Source organism: Porites lutea, chromosome 7 (genome assembly GCF_958299795.1).
Source record: "Porites lutea chromosome 7, jaPorLute2.1, whole genome shotgun sequence".
Lineage (NCBI taxonomy): Eukaryota > Metazoa > Cnidaria > Anthozoa > Scleractinia > Poritidae > Porites > Porites lutea.
The window spans coordinates 27,872,127-27,893,397 of NC_133207.1; the positions used below are offsets into that span (position 1 = coordinate 27,872,127).

The following is a 21,271-nucleotide window of genomic DNA, read 5'->3' on the forward strand; positions in this document are numbered from 1 at the left end:
CCGTGCTTGCTCGAGGGTGCCACGTTTCTCCTCGAGACGCGTGGTGCAAACGAGATGGAAAGAACACACTGAACCGACATGGCACATATTGGATCGTGTTTGCTCGAGGAGACAAGACTTGGTGTTTCTCACTTTGCATTAGACCGCGATGCTCGACTCGCCATATCGGGGAGTAAAGAGCCTCTCGCTATTAACCTCGTGGCTGGTCAAGCCATATGGGGGGAGAGTGGAGTCTCGATGATGAACTCGATGCCCGACCCGCCATATAAAATTAGTCGCAATTTTAAACTTCAATCCTGCGGTCCGAACCTTTCATGGGGAGCAATAAAGTTTGTTCGATTGGACTAGACAATCACACTGTCCACTTTGACTGAGCAGGCAGGGCGCAGACGGATCGAGCTTGTTCGAGGTGGCCAACCTTGATAGAGCCGGCGGGGCACAGATCGGTTCGCTCATGTTCGAAGTGGCGGGCTTTGACTAAGCCGGCAGGGAACAGAGTGGGTTTGTGTTTTCTCGAGGGTTAAGAGGAAAACACAGAAGACTTTGACTGAACCGACAAGGGAAAGAGTGATCCGTGCTTGCTCGAGGGCGCCACGTTTGTCCACGAGATGCGTAGCGCAAACGAGATGGGATGGAAAAACACTGAACCGACAGGGGCAAAGAGTGATCCGTGCTTGCTCGAGGGTGCCACGTTTGTCCACGAGATGCGTGGTGCCACCGAGATGGGATGAACACACTGAACCGGCATGGCACAGATCGGATCGTGTTTGCTCGAGGGAACAAGACTTGGACTTTGTCGCCTCGCTTTACACCTCGATGCTCGACTCGTCATATCCCGGACAACAAAATGTCTCTGGCTATTAACCTCGTGGCTCGACCAGCCATATGGGGGGAGAGTGGAGTCTCGATGATGAACTCCACGCCCGACCCGCCATATAAAATTAGTCGCAATTTTAAACTTCAATCCTGCGGTCCGAACTTTCATTGGGAGCAATAAAGTTTGTTCGATTGGACTAGACAATCACACTGCCCACTTTGACAGGGCGCAGATGGATCGAGTTTGTTCGAGGTGGTCAACCTTGATAGAGCGAGCTGGGCACAGCTCGGTTCGCTTTTGATCGAATTGGCCGACTTTGATTGAGCCGGCAGGGCACATGATCGATCCGTGCTTGTTCGAGGTGTCCAGTTCTGTTCCGGGGGGGGGGGTACTTTTGCTCGAGGGAACAAGACAACCACACGGCGGACACTGACGGAAGAAGCAGGGCACAGATCGGTTCGCGCTTGTTCGAGGTGGCCGTGTTTGTTCCAGGGAACAAGACTTGGACTTTACACCTCGATGCTCGACTCGCCGTATCGAGGAGAAAAAAAATTCTCTCGCTTTTAACCTCGTGGCCCGACCAGCCATATGGGGGGAGAGTGGAGTCTCGATGATGAACCCCACGCCCGACCCGCCATATAAAATTAGTCGCAATTTTAAACTTCAATCCTGCGCTCCGAACCTTCATGTGGAGGATTTCGATTGGACTAGACAATCACACAGCCCACTTTGACTGAGCCGGCAGGGCACAGATCGGATCGCGCTTGTGTGAGGTGGAGGGTTTTGACTGAGCAGGCAGGGAACAAAGCGGGTTGTGTTTGCTCGAGAGTTAAGAGAAACATACTGAATACTTTGACTGAACCGACATGGCAAAGAGTGGGTCGTGCTTGGGGTCAACGAGATGGGAGGAACACGCTGAACCGAGATGGCACAGATTGGATCGTGCTTGTTCGAGGCGACGGACTTTGTTGACTGAGCAATCAGGGGACAGATCGGTTCGCGCTTTTTCGAGAAAAAAAAAAGTACTTGGTTTTTCTCCTTTCGAATTAGACCGCCATGCTCGACTCGCCATATCGGGGGCGTAAAGAGTCTCACTATTAACCCCGTGGATCTACCTGCCATATGGGGGGTGGTGGTGAGGGAAGAATAGGGTCTCGATGATGAACTCGATGCCAGACCCGCCAAATGAAATTGGTTGCAATTTTAAACTTGCAGACATTGACCGAAGCATGTCACCTGTTGGCCATGTGCCACCGAGAATGGGGACAATTAACCAGTCGGTATGAAACGACCAGTCAACGAAACGGTGGTTAGAAAGACGATCACATCAGACCTACCACATGCCTCGAGTGTATTTGATACGATTAGGGAGTGAACATCCCATGAACTTGACGTGCTATGAGCGCGACTACCTTTCGCAAGCGAGACAGCGAGCCTGGGTCAAATGTCAAACCCTCCTAAAGCAACGATGCCAGGAGGAACCGGACAGTCCGTGGGAAGACGCCTTGCTATTTGCCACCGATCAAGACCTGTACAAACTGTGGCGGCGCGTGGTGGTAGACGACTTGTTTTCCAAACAACTTTATGAGGCATTGGACCAAAGTCAACTCTTAGACGCCTATAACGGTCAGTGGTGTGAACTGTGGCGAGCCCACCAAGCCTAGTGGCCGTCCTCTGGGAGTTGACGGGTGATGGTGAGGCATTAAGAGTCTCGACGATGTTCGCGATGTTCCGAGTCGCCACAAAAAAAAAAATAGAGGAGAATTGTAAACTTGAATGTTGTGGTCGGAACCATCGAATAAATGAATAAAGTCTGTTCGATTAGACAAGGCATTCAAACGGTGTAAATTGACAGAGCAGGCAGAGCTCAACTCGGTCCGCATTCGCGTTTTCTAGGGGAACAAGACTTTAACTATTTTTAAAGACTCGTCGTCACAAGCTGTCAAGTGAAAGTTTAACATTTATTGATTTAGAACAAAACATAGGAAGACCTCGGGCATCTCACAGAGTCAAACATTGCGATGCATTTCAATCTGCGTGCTTTCTGAACAAGTTTTCTAAAATAAACAGGCAAGTTCTCGTCGGTTTCCATTATTCTCCATTCTTTCCGAGTGATTAAATAACTGTTCAATAAAATAATCCTCAATGACATGGAACATAGTCTTCTTCATCAAATTCTAGAGACAAGTGCAAGTCTCTCCAGGCAATCATTGGGTTCGCCTTCTCGTCATGATCGCAGAACTGGTCAAATGCCACCTCGAGCGGGATGTCTTGGCTCTTCAACGAGGCAAGAGTTTTGCTAGCCTCGTCCAGGGCTTCATGGATCTCTTTCATTTCCTCGCTAGTGGGGTCAAGACGCCACACCGGTTCACCAAAGTCGGGAAAGGCAGCCATCAATCCAAGCATTAGTTCATTCACAACAACCCACAGACGGGCGGCTGTGTAATAACAGCGAATCAGATCCTCGGCCAATGCAACATCACTCGGGCTAAGAACGGATTCATTTGCATCAAAAGTCAAGTGATGCAGCTTAGTTGAGCGGTCGCCAATGTTACGGTTAATCGTTTTCTCCATATCCGTCAAAAACTGTTGCGCCTTCTCTGCTACATCGTCCATGCCAGCCACGTTCTTGTGGTCTCGGACAAAATCACGAAACATCTTTCCCAACTCCAAAAACTCGCCAGAGAGCGAGTGGACGACGGTGTTAGTGGTCTGTAAATACCGGATGGCCCGGCGAATAATGGAACTGGTTTGGCTACGCGTGCGTATTTTCGATTCCATTGTGTCCATTTCGGTTATCCCTTCAACTGTGCATCAATCGACTCTTCTTGTAGCAGACTGTCTCCAAATGGCGCGATACGGTCTTTTTATTCTTTTTCTTTCTCGTGTGAGCGACTGACGTAAAGACCACGTCGCTCTTACGTCAATCGCGCTTGTCGCAAAGCTTCGAATTCGTTCACGCGATTGGTACGTCAGCCTCTGTCCTCACCATAAACGTCAAGACCTGCCCTTCCCAGTTATGAAGATTAGTGGGCCGATTTGCAACGTCATCGTGAAATGGCATTATAAAAAGAGAGCGCGGGCCGATCAATTCAGTTGGGTTTGCTTGCTTTGCCCTCAACCCTTCACAGTTCCTCTCAATTGAAGAAGACAATCAAACAGTGTACACTGACAGAGCAGGCAGGGGGATCCACGTTTGTTCGAGGGAACAAGACTTTTATTACTCTTGAAGACTTGTCGTTTCAGGCTGTTACATAAAAGTTTTTATTCATTGATTTAGAACAAAGAGTTAGACCCGGGTTTTCTTATGAAGTCAAGCATTGCGATGCATTTCGATCTGCGTGCACTGTGGGCAAAAGCTCTAGAATAAACAGGCAAGTGCGTGTCGGTTTCCATTATTCCCCGTTCTTCCGGAGTGATGAAATAACGGTTAAAAGGCACTGGTTTGTCTTGGACGTGTCTTTCGTACAAATCCTTTAACACTCGCTGACTTTCGGGATGATGCCCTTCTTCCTTTGCATACTTGTAATACGCTCGAAGCAGCAAGTATTCCCTCTCTAAGCGAAGTAAAGGGTCTTGGGGATATTCTTCCATGTCCTGGACACGACGCTTGTAGGAATCCCACATCTCGTCCATCCATCGTCTGTATCTCAGCCCGCGAAATATTCTCGGACTTGTCAAACTGCTAACTCCGTTATCGCACATTTCAAAGCCTTCGCCTTCGAAATCTTTGCGGGTATCGCGCTCGTGTCGGGTAGTCTGTGAAAACCCCCAGCGGTGATTCTCAAACATCTTTCTTGTTCTCTCGACAGTTGGCCGTGACTGAGGCAAATGCCGCAGCCGCTTCTTTTTTAAAAAAAAAAGACATGCACCCTCCCCCATTGGAAAATTTGTCTTTGAGTCTCAGTCATGGGACAGTCTCTTGCCAAAAAAAAAAGCATCGCCACTCCTGGGAACAAATACAACCCCAAAACAAAACTCTTGAATATCATAAATACATTTATTCATTCCTTACTCTTTTTACAGTTCAATAAAATACGCCTCAATTACATGGAACATAGTCTTCTTCAAATACTAGAGACACGTGCAAGTCCCTCCAGGCAATCAATGGTCCTGCATTCTCGTCATATTTGCAGAACAGGTCAAAGATCTTCCCAAGCGGAACGTCAAGGTACTGTCCACTGCTCTTCACTGAAGCAAGTTCCTCGCTAGCCTCTTCCAGAGATTTATGGATCTTTCCAATTCCCTTATTAGTAGGGTCTTGATGCCAGACTGGTAGATCAAAGCACTCGGGATAGGCAGCCATCAATCCAACCATTAGTCGAATCACAACAGTACACAAAGATATGTCCCTGTACTGAGAGCGAAGCAGATCCTCGGCCAATGCAACATCACTCGAGCTAAGAATGGGTTCATTCACATCATTAAAACGGAACAGCTTAGTTAAGTAATCGTCAACGTGACGGTTAATCGTTTCCTCCATATCATGCAACAACTGTCGTCCCTTCTCGGCTACATCGTCCATGCCAGCCACGTTCTCGTGGTCTCGGACAAAAGTACGAAACATATTTTCCAATTTCAAAAACTCACTAGAGAGACGCTCGCCGACGGGGCGCTTAGCCTGTCGATACTGGATGCCCTGGCGGATGATGGAACTGGTTTGGCTACGCGTTTGTATCTTCGATTCCATTTTTCCCTCTTCTCGTAACAGTCTGCCTCCAAATGGCGCGATACCGTCTTTTTATTCTTTTCTTTCTCGATTGATCGAGTGACGTAAAGACCACGTGGCTTCTACGTCAATCGCGTTATCAACCAATCAAACTACTGTTCCTTTCTGGGAAGTTGGCCCCACTTGCCAAAACGAAAGAGCATGGCCACCCCTGGGAACAAATACAACCCCAAAACAAAACTCTTGAATATCATAAATACATTTATTCATTCCTTACACTTTTTACAGTTCAATAAAATACGCCTCAATGACATGGAACATAGTCTTCTTCAAATTCTAGAAACACATGCAAGTCCCTCCAGGCAATCAACGGTCCCGCCTTCTCGTCGTGTTTGCAGAACCCCTCAAAGACCTTCTCAAGCGGAATGTTCTGTCCACTGCTCTTCAACGAGGCAAGTTCCTGGCTAGCCTCTTCCAGAGATTTATGGATCTTTCCAATTCCCTTGCTAGCGGGGTCGCGATTCCAGTCCGGTACTCCAAAGTACTCGGGATAGGCAACCATCAATCCAACCATTAGTCGATTCACAACAGTCTTCAAAGATCTGTCCCTGTACTGAGAGCGAAGCAGATCCTCGGCCAATGCAACATCACTCTCGCTAAGAATGAGTTCATTCGCATCATTGAATTTAAGCAGCTTAGCTTTGTAATAGTCAATGTGATCTTTAATCGTTTCCTCCATATCCTGCAACCACGCTCCCCCCTTCTTGGCCACATCATCCACGCCAGCCACGTTCTCGTGGTCACGGACAAAATCACGAAACATGTCTTTCAGTTCCAAAAAATAGCTAGAGAGACGCTCGCCGACGGGAAACTTGGTTTGTCGATACTGGATGCCCTGGCGGATGATGGAACCGGTTTGGCTACGGGTGCGTATCTTCGATTCCATTTTTCCTCTTTCGATTATCACTTCTAACTGTGGGTCAATTGGCTCTTCTCGTAACAGACTGCCTCCAGATGGCGCGATACCGTCTTTTTATTCCTTTTTTTTTCTCGAGTGATCGAGTGACGTAATGACCACGTGGCTTTTTACGTCAATCGCGTTATCTCGCTATCAACCAATCAAACTACTGCCCCTTTCTAGGGAGTTGCCCCCTCCCCAAATATCAACGTGACATCGTGACTTGCGTGGCATGTCGCCAAGCCTCGAATTTGCTGACGTCAATGGTACGTCAGATCGTGTCGTCACCATCACGTCAAGACCTGCCCTTCTTAGTTATGAAGATTGGTAGGCGGATTTGCAACGTCATCGTCAAATGGTATTATAAAGAGAGAGAGCGCGGGCCGATCAACTCAGTTGAGTTTGTTTGATCGAAGTGAAACGATCATGGTCAAGACTAATTCTTGTAAGCGCAAAGCTACCAAGAGGGACAAGGCAATCCTGTCGGCCGTGTCTAGCGCCATCACCGATCGCAAGGCCAAACACCGCCAAGTCGATGTCAGGGAAAAAATGTTTGCCATGGCCAAGGATTGGTCGGGTCGAGACGAGAGCAGCCCCGATAAAGACCACAACAGACCCCTTCTGGATTTTTGCGCTGTCACCGAGGCCGCAATCGTGTCGCATTCCTGGTATGACATCCGAAACAAACTGGATGCGATGGAGCCTGTCGTTATAGGGCGTGAGTTAAAAAACGACTGGGAACAAATTTTGACTGTAACAGGAAGCAGACTCGCGCGACTATTTGCCATGGGAGGGCTTCCTAATTGGATGTTGAGCGTTGGACGCAAGTTGTCGAAATGCTGCGATATCGACCTTCAATTGAATCTAGAGATGGACCTAATGATGAAGAAGTTGCGAGAAAAGTGTCAGAGTTACAACGAGAAGACGGAGAAGCGCAGAGCTAATATCCTGCAGATGAACAGGTACACGAGCTGTGTTGCCGTTTTCGTGTACCTCACGCATGTGATCGAGACTTGTCAAGTGGACGACCATCCTAGCTTTGCCATTGTTTCGAAGGCGTTTGGAAAGCACAGTGGGAGCCCCAATCAGTTGGAGCGATTTTGCCAGGTGATGGACGTGGAGGCTAGAACCCGACGCCATGCGCAGGTATCCGACGAACCGGCCAAGGGCGATGATTTAGAGCAGGACAAAGAAGTGTGGCTCTCCTATTCATTTGCACCGAATACACTACCTGGCGCTCCTGGAGACGGGGCTTTAGACGAAACTTCGACCTTTTGGGACTGGTTTGGTTGTGCGATTACCCTATTGCACAGTTCCGGCGTGGTTTGCACAGATGCAATGTACGACCAGTTGATGACCTTTGTTGAACGAATTTGTAGCGGTGACGAAGTCAATGGAGATCGCCCCGAGGTCGTGGCACTAGTCGACTGGAAGCTCGGTAGAGATGTCATTGTATAGACTAGAAATGTCCATTTTGTAGTTCATTTTATTTTGTAAAATAAAGTGGTGCTTTTAAAGAATTGTGACTAGATTTTGCCTGCGGGTCTGACAGATCTCAGCGTGACCACTAACCTCGATGAATCCTCGGTTGTTAGAACATTTGCAAATGGCAAGTAATGCACGGGAATGCGCAATGTGAGGCACCTGGCACTGGGTATTGACTTTTTTTCCCGAGGCTGGCTCAAAAAGCGAAGTCAATGCCGAATGACACATTACAACGGACACGGAAAAAGACAATTCTCTCACGTAAAAGGTTACCCGTTCCCCCCCCCCCCCCCCCAACCGATAGTCTACGGTACTGTTGCCATGTGGTTGGTCGGCCGCAATGTTCCCGCGAAACACTTAAGAAAAAAATCTCGATGCTCATGGATTTAAAAACGGACAAGAAGGTCTTAGCCCTAAGCGATTGTCCTGTTCTATTCCTTCCCACCCAACACTTAAGAAAAAATCTCGATGCTCATGGGCCAAAGTGCAAGACGCCATCCAAACTAGCCCGCTCATTTGATCGTGTCTTACCGACCTCCATTGAGAGAGGACTGCGCGAAATGAGGGTTCTCGGCGGACCATATAGGTGCGAAATGCCAGTCTTTCTTCGGCCGCCTCGTTCTCCTTTGCCAGAGCGGAGATTTAAAAACGGTCAAGAAGGTCTTCGCCCTAAGCGATTATCTTGATCTATTCCTTCCCACCCAACACTTAACAAAAAATCTCGATGCTCGTGGACCAAAGTGCAAGACGCCATCCAGACTAGCCCGCTCATTTGATCGTGTCTTACCGACCTCCATTGAAGAAGGACTGCGCGAAATGAGGGTTCTCAGCGGACCATATAGGTGCGAGATGCCAGTCTTTCTTCGGCCGCCTCGTTCTCCTTTGTCAGAGAGGAGATAAAAAAGGGATAAAATAATGGACTTTGAGATTATCGTGTTCTATCCCTTCTTACCAAACACATTGAGTCATTTTAACATTCATTTATTGTTGTTATCTTTTTTACAATCGGGTTCGTGTACATTCTTTAGTTGTAAACTGCCACATGATTTCGCGATACATCAATGCAAAAACGACGACTCGTGTTATTTGTAATGACATTTCAATTAAATAACATGTACTCTATACTTTCTGATTCATGTCTCTCATTCGTGTTTTTTGGTGTACTGCAAGATCCATTGTTCCCTAAACGCTCTCTTGAGACAAGGCTGGCATGCATTGGAATACGCTTTTATCGTTTTTGGCAGCGGGTCAGCGCAGAGGCAGTCGCCTTTGGGAGTGTTCCAGGGCGGTAACTGCGACAATACCAATAGTCCCATGTCACTCGAATACTCGGACGGACGTACACTCTAACATTCGTTCACAATCGTCGACATCGCTCTCGTTCGTAATATACTCCGAGAGCTTCTTTAGATTGCTTGACACCTTGCGCTCCTTGACCACCAATCGCCTTTTCATGTCTGGCAACACGTAATGAACACTGGTCCAATAGTCATGAAAACCAGTGACAAAGTCGGCCCCTGGGATGGTGGTCATCGCATTTTTGTCCACTAGGCGTCCACCCACTCGTATCACGTCCTCTCTAGAAGGGACCCGGTTCATCGCAATGGTCTCGGTTTCTGAAAAAGTCCCGATAGGTTGTATCTTGAGAAACTCAGGGAGTTGCTCGTCGGTCTCTGATTTGGTATGGCTATGCTTGCGCTTCATGATCGTTCGAGTCCGACTTCAAGTCTTGTTTTGAGCCAGAGACAGTCAAATGTGCTCCTTTATACCATTTGGTAAAGGCGTCAAATAACTACGTCGGAATGATGTAGGCAGAAGTTTTTTCTGACGTGCTCGTATTGTATACGTCAATCATGTAACCGGAAAAGCGCGGGTGTGAAACGGACTTGCGTCACGAGTTTCGTCATGCAGCCGAAAACAGGGATTTGGCTTTATAAGAGTGCTCATGAGCTCTGTTTTCTCAGTTCAGTTAGACGAGAGTCAAGCGCAGTAAAAGTCGCGATGGAGAGAAACGTCAAGAGATTAGCTACCAAAGCAGACAGAAACATGTTGGCCTCTGTTTCGAGTGCCCTCTGTAACCGATGGCCGAGTCGTCGTCAGAAGGAATTGAAAAAGAGAATGGCTCAAGCGGCAACGCTCTATTCTAATCGAAGGAGAACATTCACCGTTCCTCTCGGGACAGATGATCCAGTACCCAAATTTGTCGACCGCCCTACCGCTGTCGAATTTTGCAGACCCCTGATGGACCACTGCGTAACGGTAAAGGATGAAAATCCTTGGCTGGATATCCGGTGCCACCTACTGTCTTTTCATGAAGACAACCTGAGAGCAGGCTTGGAGGATGGCGTTGAACTTGCAAACCGGTTGGACAACAGCAAATTGTCTGCAAAATTTTACTACATTGGAGCTCCACCCTGGCTCGTGCAGATGGGGACACGCTTACACGAGGTGACACAGACCGACGAGGCGCTGACTGCAAAAATGGAAAAGGCATTGACGGGGGAGGACACGTCGGAGCCATTTGAAGACATTTGCCGCCAGAGACGAGAGAACATGGTGCTGATGAACAATTATGTCAGTTGCATTTCGTTGTACATTGGCCTGTGCGAGAAAATTCCTCCTTGGGGATTTGACGACCACCCCCATTTTAAAGCCATAGCAGAATACTTTAAGACCAACCATTTGGATCACGCAGGGCTCGAGCGTATCTGTCAGGTGCTGGACCTTGCGGTCTGTACGAGCCGCCGAATGAATGAGTACAGAGAGGATAGATGCCCTTACAGTGAGGAGGGAAAGGAAGGCCTCGCCCTATCGTACCTGTTCGATGAAGAGGGTGCTAAAATCGCTTCCTGTCACGATGACACGATCACCGCAGAATTCTTGGAATGGTTTGACGAGGTGCTTGTGAAACTAAAAAAATGCGGTAAAGAGTGTACCCAGGACATGTTTGAACAGATTTCCACGTCTTTGAAGCGTGTCGAGTGCGAGAGGAGAAAAGTTTGTGACTCCTTGATGGCTTTGGCAGAATGGAGGAATGACTGTGTCCCAAATTGAGGATTAGAATGACGTGACGGAACATTGAAACACTTTGAACTAGTTGTGTTAGATTTTTTTTAATCGGATAATGACTTGAAGAAGTGGACAAAGAAACTCTTTGAACCATTCATGTTAGATGTTCGATCTCGGTGTAACTGCCACGGTTTAAAGAATAGGATAATTGAATTAAAAATAAAGCTTGTTTCTGTTCCAAAATGGGTATGGATTTTTTTTAATTCTAAAACCGGGCGACTCGTCCTGTGTGTGTGTGTGTGTCAGGTTAGAGCGAGGGGTTTACCGGAGCACGCATCGGATACCCTCGAGTAAAAAAAAAACATACTGCCTGAATGCATCGCTCACTGGCTTGTGCAAACGAACAAGCCCAAAGACAATCATGCAATGTAAATTGATTCTCCAATTCGGCTGGTCAGCCGCAAACCCCAAGAAATTAAGTGAAGCCCTCTGGGTAAAATTTGTGATCATTCTCCCACGCTTTGGTTCGTCAATGTCTTGTTGGTATGCGTTTTATTCAGATATCCATGTACAATAAAGTCACCTTATTGTCAATGGAATGAACGGTGTCAAATGCATATACAAGACTATGCATTGCCACCACATTGGGTAGACAAGACAAGGAATAATACAACTTTACGTACCTTATTTCGAACTCATAATATAAGCGCGCGAAAAGGGACATATTGGAGAAGCCAATGCCATGTCCAATGGCAAATACCTTTACCTCAACCTGGATTAACAAAAATACAAAGATACTTCGTTAAAACGATAAAAAAAAATCAGTTGAATAAAGGTTGAATTGGATAAAGATATATCAATAAACACAAATTATATAGCTACAAAGCTAAAATACGGTACAAAATGCACAAAATAAAATCATTTATGCACACTTGTCGTAAAAAAATCTCTCTTGGACGGTCCGTTTTACTAAGAGTAAAGTCAAAGCTGGACCCTGGTAGAAATCTTTACAAGTTGTCATCGGAGTTATTTATGTGATTTTAAAACAATATGCTCTTTTATAGCTGTCTCTGAGTAAAAAAAATACCAGAGTGCCCTTCGAATGCTGAAGCATGGCCTTGTAAACACTAAGCATATACATGGGGCTATGAAATGCACCCTCTTTGTTCAAATCATCACCCAATGATATCAAGTAATAATCACCACACTTTCTTTACAAAAAAGGGTAACATCATTTTATTCATGTCAAGATACTTTACTTCACATCAACTCTAACGTTTCGTATCCAAAAATGAAGCGAGTTGCTTTTTCGCGATACTTTCAACGATTTATCGGATTTGATATATACAAGAACTAATGTGAAACAATCGTTGAGTCTTTAAATAACACAATACAAGTCATTGAAAAAAAAAACGCAATCAATGTCCCAGTCCAATCATTGTCACTGTCATTCAAGTCAATTATCAAGTTCCTTCTTTAGCTGCTGTCGACATTTTACACTTTTTCTTCTCCTGTGCTTTCTCTCTTATTCTTCAATCGTTGAATCACCTTTTCTAAGTTTCGTGTCCGAGCGGCACCTCTGGTCCTCACTGGACGGTCCCTTTTGTCGCCTTTCACTTCATTGTCTCTATTCAAAAAGGCATGACTGGGAAGTTTTAGAGGTGGCAGGTTCCGTTTCTTTCGTCTTAGGTTTATCTGCTGCATGGCACTCATGTATCTGATGAACGCTTTACAATAGTCCCGGTCGTCCTTGCTAAGGTAAGGTAAGGTTTCTTCTTCTTTGGTTGCTTGCTTCGCTTTGTTCATCTTTCTCGTCTGTTTGGCCGCTTCTTCTTCTTGCAGATTTTCTTTGCTAGCCGAGAGCTCGCTTCTGTTCTTATAAGCCGTTTAGCTACAAGAACGACGACAACAACTTTATTAGAAAAAAAACTACTACGTCATTGATTGACGTGTCAGACTCCACCCCACTGAGGTCATAATCTTCTTTTCACAACCCACAACAGCGTCATTGATTGATGTCATAAGTCGCGTCCGATTGAGGTCATAAAGTAATATGACGATTTAATGACGTTTTGGTTTGCACTCTATAAAAAACAGAGACGCTGCATTCAAGGTCAGAAACGTCTCATGGTGCCATAGTGCGAATCTTGAGAACAAGAGCTTAGAGATTTCCACCCCAATCGTTCGTTCACTTGTCGGCGGTCTTGGAGTGCGATCATGTTGAGCAAAGTCAGTCAACGCAGCTTGTACGATATGTTCGAGTTGCGATCTATCGTTCAGAAGATGATCAGGAACCCTGCAGTTCTGCCTGGTGGTTGGAAACAGTTTTTCTTTTTTCTAGAAGAGTATCTTGATACGATGATAAGGGATACATCTAAACTGATGCTATTCCTAGTCGAGGATCACGGCAGGTGTCCAGCAACACTTCTGCAGGATGTTATCGCGGTGCTGAAAAGTCCTAAAAGTGTGTCACGGCTCGACTACTGGCGTGTAGCTGCTGCCATGGCCAGACAGCCCGTGGACCGTTCGGCTGCCTACCTGAGTGTGGCATGTCTCGATGTGCTGAGGCAACTAGACAAGTCGACGACTATGGACTTCCCACAAGAGTGGAACCACCTTCTGGAGGAGTGCGCGCACGAGGAAGCCCGATCAAATTTTGTGGCGTGTATGTCTTTTCTGTACAGAGAAATGATGGCTGTGTCTCACGCGTACCCCATGACACCTGAAACTGCTCTTCGCCTTGCTGCCGCCGTCACACATTTGGTGGTTTGGGATTCTATGTTTCCAAAACTGCGACTCAACAAGAAAAACATGGCCGACACGATTAAAGAATTTCTGGCGCCCGAGTGCAGTTTGTGCAAAAAGAGCGTTCGACCTCTCATTCTGGGATTTGCGGCGGCATTTTGGTGGATGAAACGGGCAGAAGATACACTCGATCCCAGAGCACGAGACTACGTCGAATTGTACGCGACGGTGGCTTTGACCTGTTGCTCTAATAAATCTGCTCGTCTCGATCTTGTTATCTTCAATGCGTTACTCGTGCTGACGGGGCGCTTTCCGGACGAGACTAGTCTGGATTCCTTGTCTGACCTTCCGTGCGAACCGAGGGAAGTGCCCATGGAGCGCAGAGCTTTTCCAATGCCAGCCTGCGCAGAGGATAGACACACTCGACGAGGCAAGCATTTGTTCGATACGACTTCAATACTCACAAAATACTGTGAAAGGCAAGGATTGGCGTTACCCCCCAACGTTTCATACAGTCATGGCCCTCCTTCTCACAGAGTCAAACAGGGCTTTGAAGAGTTTATGGAACACATACGCCTGTGCGAAGAGCAGACGAGCGATGGAAGACAGCCCGCATTCAAGGACGAGGCTTGTCGGGTGTACCGATCGGTACCACCCAGGTTTCCTCAGAAGAGGATGGAAATCCTAAAGCTCCGATTAAATTTGACGAATGAAGATTCTGCGTCGATAGTTCATTGCCAAAAACGCAAGACGGGAGAACATGACGCTCCAACCAAAAAACAGCGACTCGACTGGATCAATTCGCTGTCGTGGGATGATACATTTGCGTCTTCGACATCGTGGCGTGATCTCACGAGAGGAAAGCCCCTGGCACAGAAGCGAGCTGGAGGAAAACCGCCTGTGTTTGTTGATGTTGGCGGACGGCGGGTGATTAAGGGTCCCTTTAGGCTCAATCAACAGGCGACTCGCTGTGTCTGTCTAACTCGGCTGGTCCGCGAAGTGTTGGGTTTACAAGAGTGCATTCCCGAACAGCGAGTGTTTGTCACGGCCGATGGCCAGGTTGGACTCTCGAGTCCCATGATAGGAAACCCGGGCCATGTGTTGGGCGAAGGCTTAGTGGCGAACAATGAGAGCAGGGGCCTATGCAAGTTACACGAATTTGAAAACGATTGGATTAGCACGTTGGAAAATCCCATGGACGTTTTGCGGATCGTTGTAGCAAAGAATGTTGTCGGAGCATCGGATAATAACACCTCCAACATCTTGGTGGTGCGCGAGACAAGACGCGTCTACGGAGTCGACGTCGGTGGCGAGTTGTCGAAATCGCTGCGACTGAATGATGCATCGCTGGAATGGGCCTTTTCAAAACCCCCCTCGAAAAAGATCATGACAAGAATGGACGCGCTTGTCGAGCGCTTTGCCAAAGAGATGGTCGACTGGCTCCAGTGCCTTAAAGATATTGATACTCAGCGCCGATGGGAGCAAGTGGTAGCCGAGTATTATCTAACCATTCCGGTGTCTGATTACCTCTTGATCGTGGACTTGTTTTTGGAGTTTTTTAATTTGAAACAAAACTCTGGATCGTGAAATGGTATCGTGAACTTACAAACTTTATTGTACTTTGTCTACTCTATATGGTTTTACTAAATGTGTGAACACGAAAGTAGTTCAACAACACACGAACATGTCAACTTGGCAACGCTTTCGTTTATTCGTTTTTTTGGAACAAAAATGTTCCCACAGACAATCGAGTTAGAGAGATACGTGCAGGTCTCTCCAGGCATTGGACGGCTGCACATCGGGTTTGCATTAAAAAGATTGACCCACGGTGCTGTCTGCTCTTACATGTTTATCCCAAATCTGTTAAAATAAAAACAACTCACAAACATAAACTTTTGACAATGTCTTCATTTAACTTTTAATTATCTTTTTTTACCTACTATTTGTAACAAGATTATAACAGATAATCAAATTAGAGAGATACGTGCAGGTCTCTCCAAGCTATCAATGGTTGCATGTTTGATTCCCTGCAAAAAAAAACTGTACGAAAGGCCTCGTCCAATGAGCATTCCAAATAGTTCCGGCTGATTCGGAACGACGCAAGATTCTCACTAGCATTTTCCAGGCCTAGCATGAGCAGTGCAATTACCTCCTCAATTGATTCATAGAACCAGGGATACAGAGCGTTGACGATGTTACAGTTTAGCAGCATCACGACATTTCCCAGACTATAGTCTCGTAGGCGATAGCGAAGCAACTCTTCGGCCAGTTCAACGTCAGCTAAGCTAAGAACGGGCGTATTCGAAGCCTGGAAACGATCCAGTTTAACTTTGTAATCGCCAACGAGATTGTCTATGGCAATGTTCATGTCTTGCGCCAGCTTGTCTCCCTTCCCTTTCACAGCCTCTATGCATGGCGAGTGCTTATATCTTTCTACCACAGTGCTCAAGTATTCTTGGAAATCCACCACCAGCGAATAAGGTCTTTGGCCGATGGGCTTCTTTGACTCTAGCCACAGGACCCCCTTGCGGACGATGGAACTGGTTTGCTTGCGTGTACGAATCATCGTTTTGCGCTGACTGCCAAATAGACTTGTTATCGCTAAGACTTCTCGAAGCAGACTGTCTGTCGACTGCGCGATGCAGCTTTTTATACCTTCTTTAATGGTACTGAATGACGCAATTTCATTGACGTCAAGTCACACCGTCGTTCAGACGTTGCAATATCGTCGGTCATGCAAGAATGCTTTGTTTGTCGCTTCAATACGTTTCTCACCCGACATTTGCTAAAAGGGGATCATATCGAGGGGAAAAGATCAAAGATGTGAAAGCATTGACACATTTGAAAACGAATATACAATACAAAATATCACGACAAATCAAGTGTAAAGAGTTTAATGGATACCGTTTATTTACCTATGATTTTTTTTCACAACAGTATATTTTTGCTCAATCAGCTACAATTCTTGTCTCTATTTGTAGTCAATTAGTTTTAGATTCATTGCCAGAGTTCAATTAAGTTCCTTTGACTACAAGAAGTTAGGTAGTCACTCAGATTTTTCTGTACTCGTCATCCACCTTTTCACTGACAGGATGGCGTCGATGGCATCGCCTTTTCCATCGCCAATGCGATCTGCCAAGGCGCATATCTGCTCGTACCGATCCTGTGTACATCTGATATCTTTCTGCTTCATCTTATCGGACACAACGGACAACCATTTCCAAAACTTGGCTTCGTCTGCTGATCCAACGTTTTTCTCGAGCGCATCATTCGGGCGACTTTCCTCGCAAAACGAGTAGTGCAGCTTCATTCCTTCTTCCACTGCTTCGTTGCACTCCCATTCCCACTCTATGTAATTCTCCTCCTGTTCTCCTTCCCATTTTTCATCTCTCTCTTCAATTTTGGACATAGAGGTCTCCACGCAACGGTCTGTATGAACCGCCAACTCCAGAACCTTGCATATTTCTTCCATTTCTTCATCATCCAGGTACGCTTCACGAAAGAACTCGTTCATCACTGCAAATCCAACCCACTCATCCGAAGAGGGCAACAACAATTGGTAAACTGCCATGATGCTCACCAACCTTTTCATCAACGCCATATTCTCTCTGTGTTTCCATGCCGCATTCTTATAGAGGTGACTGAACCGCGCCCCATAACGTAACGCCATGAGCATGTTGTCAACGAGTTTGGCATCGTCGCAACAAGCATCGTGTAAAATCTGCCCCACATTCGTCAGCCAATCGGGAAACTTCTTTTCGGGGAAGAAAAGCTGGACCAGCTGATCGTCAGCGCCTTCCTCCACTCTGTTCAGCGACCATTCGAGTCTCAAAAGGTGTATCGGGTGAAGCCGCTTCAAACGCCGCTTGATTTCATCCCAGGCAAAACCATCGTACTCGCCTTCCAAAATGGCACAGTCATCTAGCAATGGCTTGTTAAAGTTACGCAACGATTTCGGGGCTATGCGTTTGGCAGCATCCTGGATCTTCTGAAATGCTTTTTCCAACTCAGCACTAAAACGTGGGACTGGGGACCCTGTTGCTTCAACGTCAATGCCATCCATGGATCCTACTGCTTCAACGTCAATGTCATCCATGTTTTGTCCATCTTCCATCACCATTGCTAGTGCAAACAGTGACTCTTTTTGGTTGCCTTGAAAGACTTTCTTTTTGCGTTCTCTGATCGTATTAGTCACCACCTTTAGCATCGACCTTCTTTCCTCTTCTCTCTCTTTGCTCGTCTTCGGCGCCATTTTTCAGCTGCTCCTTGCTCCCGTTTTTTTTTTTTGATGTTACTTGCTTGAGATCCAAGTAAACAACTAACTGCAAAGCGAATTGCCCCGACATTTTATAGACGGACTTGTGACGCAATGAGTAATGACGTAATAGGAAATTAAAAGATCATGCAACGTATTCGAAACGTGCGTCAAGGGGACCGTGACGTGTTCATGGATTGCCAAAAATCGTGATGTCGACAGAGCAATGCCGTGTCATGTTGGTCCTTTTACGTCATACACCCTTGGGTGAGGTCGAGCCACGGCTAGTGCGTGGATTCTTGTGTCACAATGACGTTTTGAATCAGGATGACGTGTTCCTTGTTATATAAAAGAGCGCATGTCACGCAGTTCGTTCCAATCGGCTACGAGCCTCGGTTAGGGAGCTGAAGGAGATGATGGAGAATGACTCGAGTCAGCGAGCGCAGTCGCTACGACATGTCCCAGTTGTGGTTCGCTGTTCAAATCATGCACCGCAACCCAAAAGTGTTACCATTTGGGTGGAGGCAGTTTTTTTATCTTTTCGAGGAGTACATGGACTCTGTAGACAATCCCGGCACAGAGATGGTGTGGCTACTGATAGAGGGTGCCAGGCGTTTCTCCAAGGGCGTTCTTCGAGCGGCTGTGGATCTGGTGGACCCGAAAACGTCCACCACAAAACATGACTTTCGACAGCTGGCATGGATCATTACCAGACAACCGGTGGACCATTCTGCCGCCTACTTGAGCATTGCCTGTTTGAATCTCGTTCGGCATCTGTCAGACGAAGAGCGGGCATCTTTAACTGTCGAATGCCCCGTGAAGTTTGATGAGTTGCTGGAGTCTGATGCGGACCAAGATTCGCGGCGGTGGTTTTCTGCTAGCATGGCTTTTATGTACGAAGAGGTGAGGGCTGTGTCGAACAATTTTCCCATGACAAAGGATGCCGTGCTGCGCTTGGCCGCGGCCATCACTCAGTTGATTGGCTGGGACTGCAAATATCCCGAGATCAGGATACGGAGGGATCGCTTGAGAACCTTTCAGCCTGGATATGCCTTGTGGAATGTCAAGGCAGTTACCGAGACCTTCCGGCCACTTACTCTCGCAATGACTGCACCCCTCGATTGGATGATAAGAAACCACTATAAAATGGACAGGAAAGTGGAGAAGTGTGTCCGGTTGCATGCCAAGCTGGCGTTTTGTTGTGCTTCCGACCCAAGGGCACCGTTGGACCTTGTAGCCATGAGTGCGCTACTAGTGCTGGCAGAGGGATTGCCAGAAGATCCTGAGACGGATTACATGACGAGCCTTCCTTGTGACCCTGCAGACGTGCTAACTGTTCCAGGTGCCTATCTCTTGCCAACGTCTTCCAGGAACTCGCAATATGGGCCACCAAACGTTCAACCCGACTTTGAGGACTTTTTGAAGCAACTTAATCAGCGCACCGACGGCGTCGAAGAGGAACCCAATCTATTATTTAGGGAAGCATCTCGCCGCTTGTATCGTCTGGCACCGTTTGGTGTCCATCAATCGAGAACGTATCACGCCTGGGTAAAGTCCAAGGTCGAACCAGACCGAATAATTACTACAGGATCATCGGTCAAACGAAAGGCCGAAGATAGTCGAGGAGGTAAAAGCAAACGCGGCAAAAAGTGACATTCACGTTGGAATAATCAAACGAAAAGTGTCTTGTAAAATTATTTTAAATTGTTTTGATTAAATTATACACTTTTTGTTCATCTCGCCCATGGTTTTCTGTTTGGCTGTACAATGCGCAATGCGCTGCTTTCGCGTTTCGGGGATTGACCTCTTTTGTGTCAAGCAGGGGTTTGACACGAGTGATAATGCCTACGAACTAATCTTCTTTGCCCAGAGCATCAGTCCCCATTTCCCTCACCTCCATCGCCACCCTCGCAGCCTCCCCCACACAAACAGAGATTAGATCCCAGTCCATATTGATACAATCACAGCCATCGAATAATGCTACAGATGCAACACTTTGCAATAATTTTATTATATGTTTTTACAACTTTCTCTGGAAAAACATCACATTGGTTTGCGGTAGTAATTTCTGATACTCGAATGGAGACGACCTGCACCACTTGTAGCAAAATAAACATTGCCTTTCTGCCATTGCTTCAAACGCCTTACAAGCTCGGTGGACCTTTTCCTTTTCGTAAAAAGCTTTCTTTGCCTCGTTTAATTGCTTCAGGAAGGTCTTGGCGTGCTGTCCGGTCTTAACGCTCGTAAAAGCCTCGAAGACTTGGGGAAACCTCGTGTCGTCGTCATGTCCGGTCATGGACGGCCTGGGATGTCTCTCGCGCGAAAACCATCTTCCACAATGCAAGCACTTTCTCGTGCGCCGTAGAGCTCGGAATAAAGATTTTTTCTTTTCCGTCATGATTTTAGCGTAAATTTTCATGTAATCTTCGTCAGTGCCTCCGGGTAGGTAAAGTTTACACGTTCGCAAGACGATCGTCTGAGAACGAGTCACGGGTGCCATGCTTTCTTTTTGCTCTTCGCGTTTGCAGCGGTAAACTGATGGCCGTTCCACGACCCGTTTGTTGCGCTTTTATGCTTAAACTGTGATGACGCAAGGACTACGCACAGGAAATGACTTTACATCTACGTATCGAAATGCCCAGCCCAGAGAAACACCCCCAAGACCACGAAATATCTACGTATCGGGGCGTTTTCCATTGACGATTGACGACATTTGCGTCGCGCTCTTCGCCAAACGGTATAAGGAACCGCCTGTCTTGCCAAAAAGGCCAGACGAGTCGAACCGACCGGCAAGATAAGAAGTGAGAGAGAAACCAAAAACGACACGAACAGAAATCAATCCTAATGGACCGAACCGAAGGCGCGCCAAATTTGGAGTTCTTTTCGGATGAGGTCAGACGAGAATGGCGAGGAAAATCTTCACGCTACATTTTGCAGAGTGTGGCTTTTGCGATTGCGTGTTTGACGACTGGACCGACTCCGTACCAGCCTATGGATTATTATCACATTGAACCTGCCAGAAAGGTGCATCGGGGCACCAAGAACGAGACAGTTCAAAGTCAGAAAACAGCGAGAAGAGCGGCCAAAACATAGGACACTGTATACAATGGGTAAAATGATATTTGACTGTTGGGATTTTTGTTCTCAAGATAAAATTATAGTAGGATCAAATTGTTAGACTATAAAAAACATTAGCCCTCGTTGAAATCCAACTAAAGTGTTCCAGTTTCATTCATCATGGAAACTCGTCGACCTGTAGACTCTCGTTACGGCTATGACTTTGTGCCTCAGAAACTGAAAGAAATTGTGAACGATGGCTCGGTGGACCGGCTG

General features: G+C 46.7%; 1 protein-coding gene across 1 annotated transcript in view; it reads right to left on the bottom strand.

Annotated features, from left to right (window-relative positions):
- LOC140944712 (lactadherin-like) overlaps positions 1-21,271 on the bottom strand; it is a 228,011-nt gene that overhangs the window by 160,259 nt on the left and 46,481 nt on the right. The gene's annotated exons all lie outside the window — the stretch shown is intronic.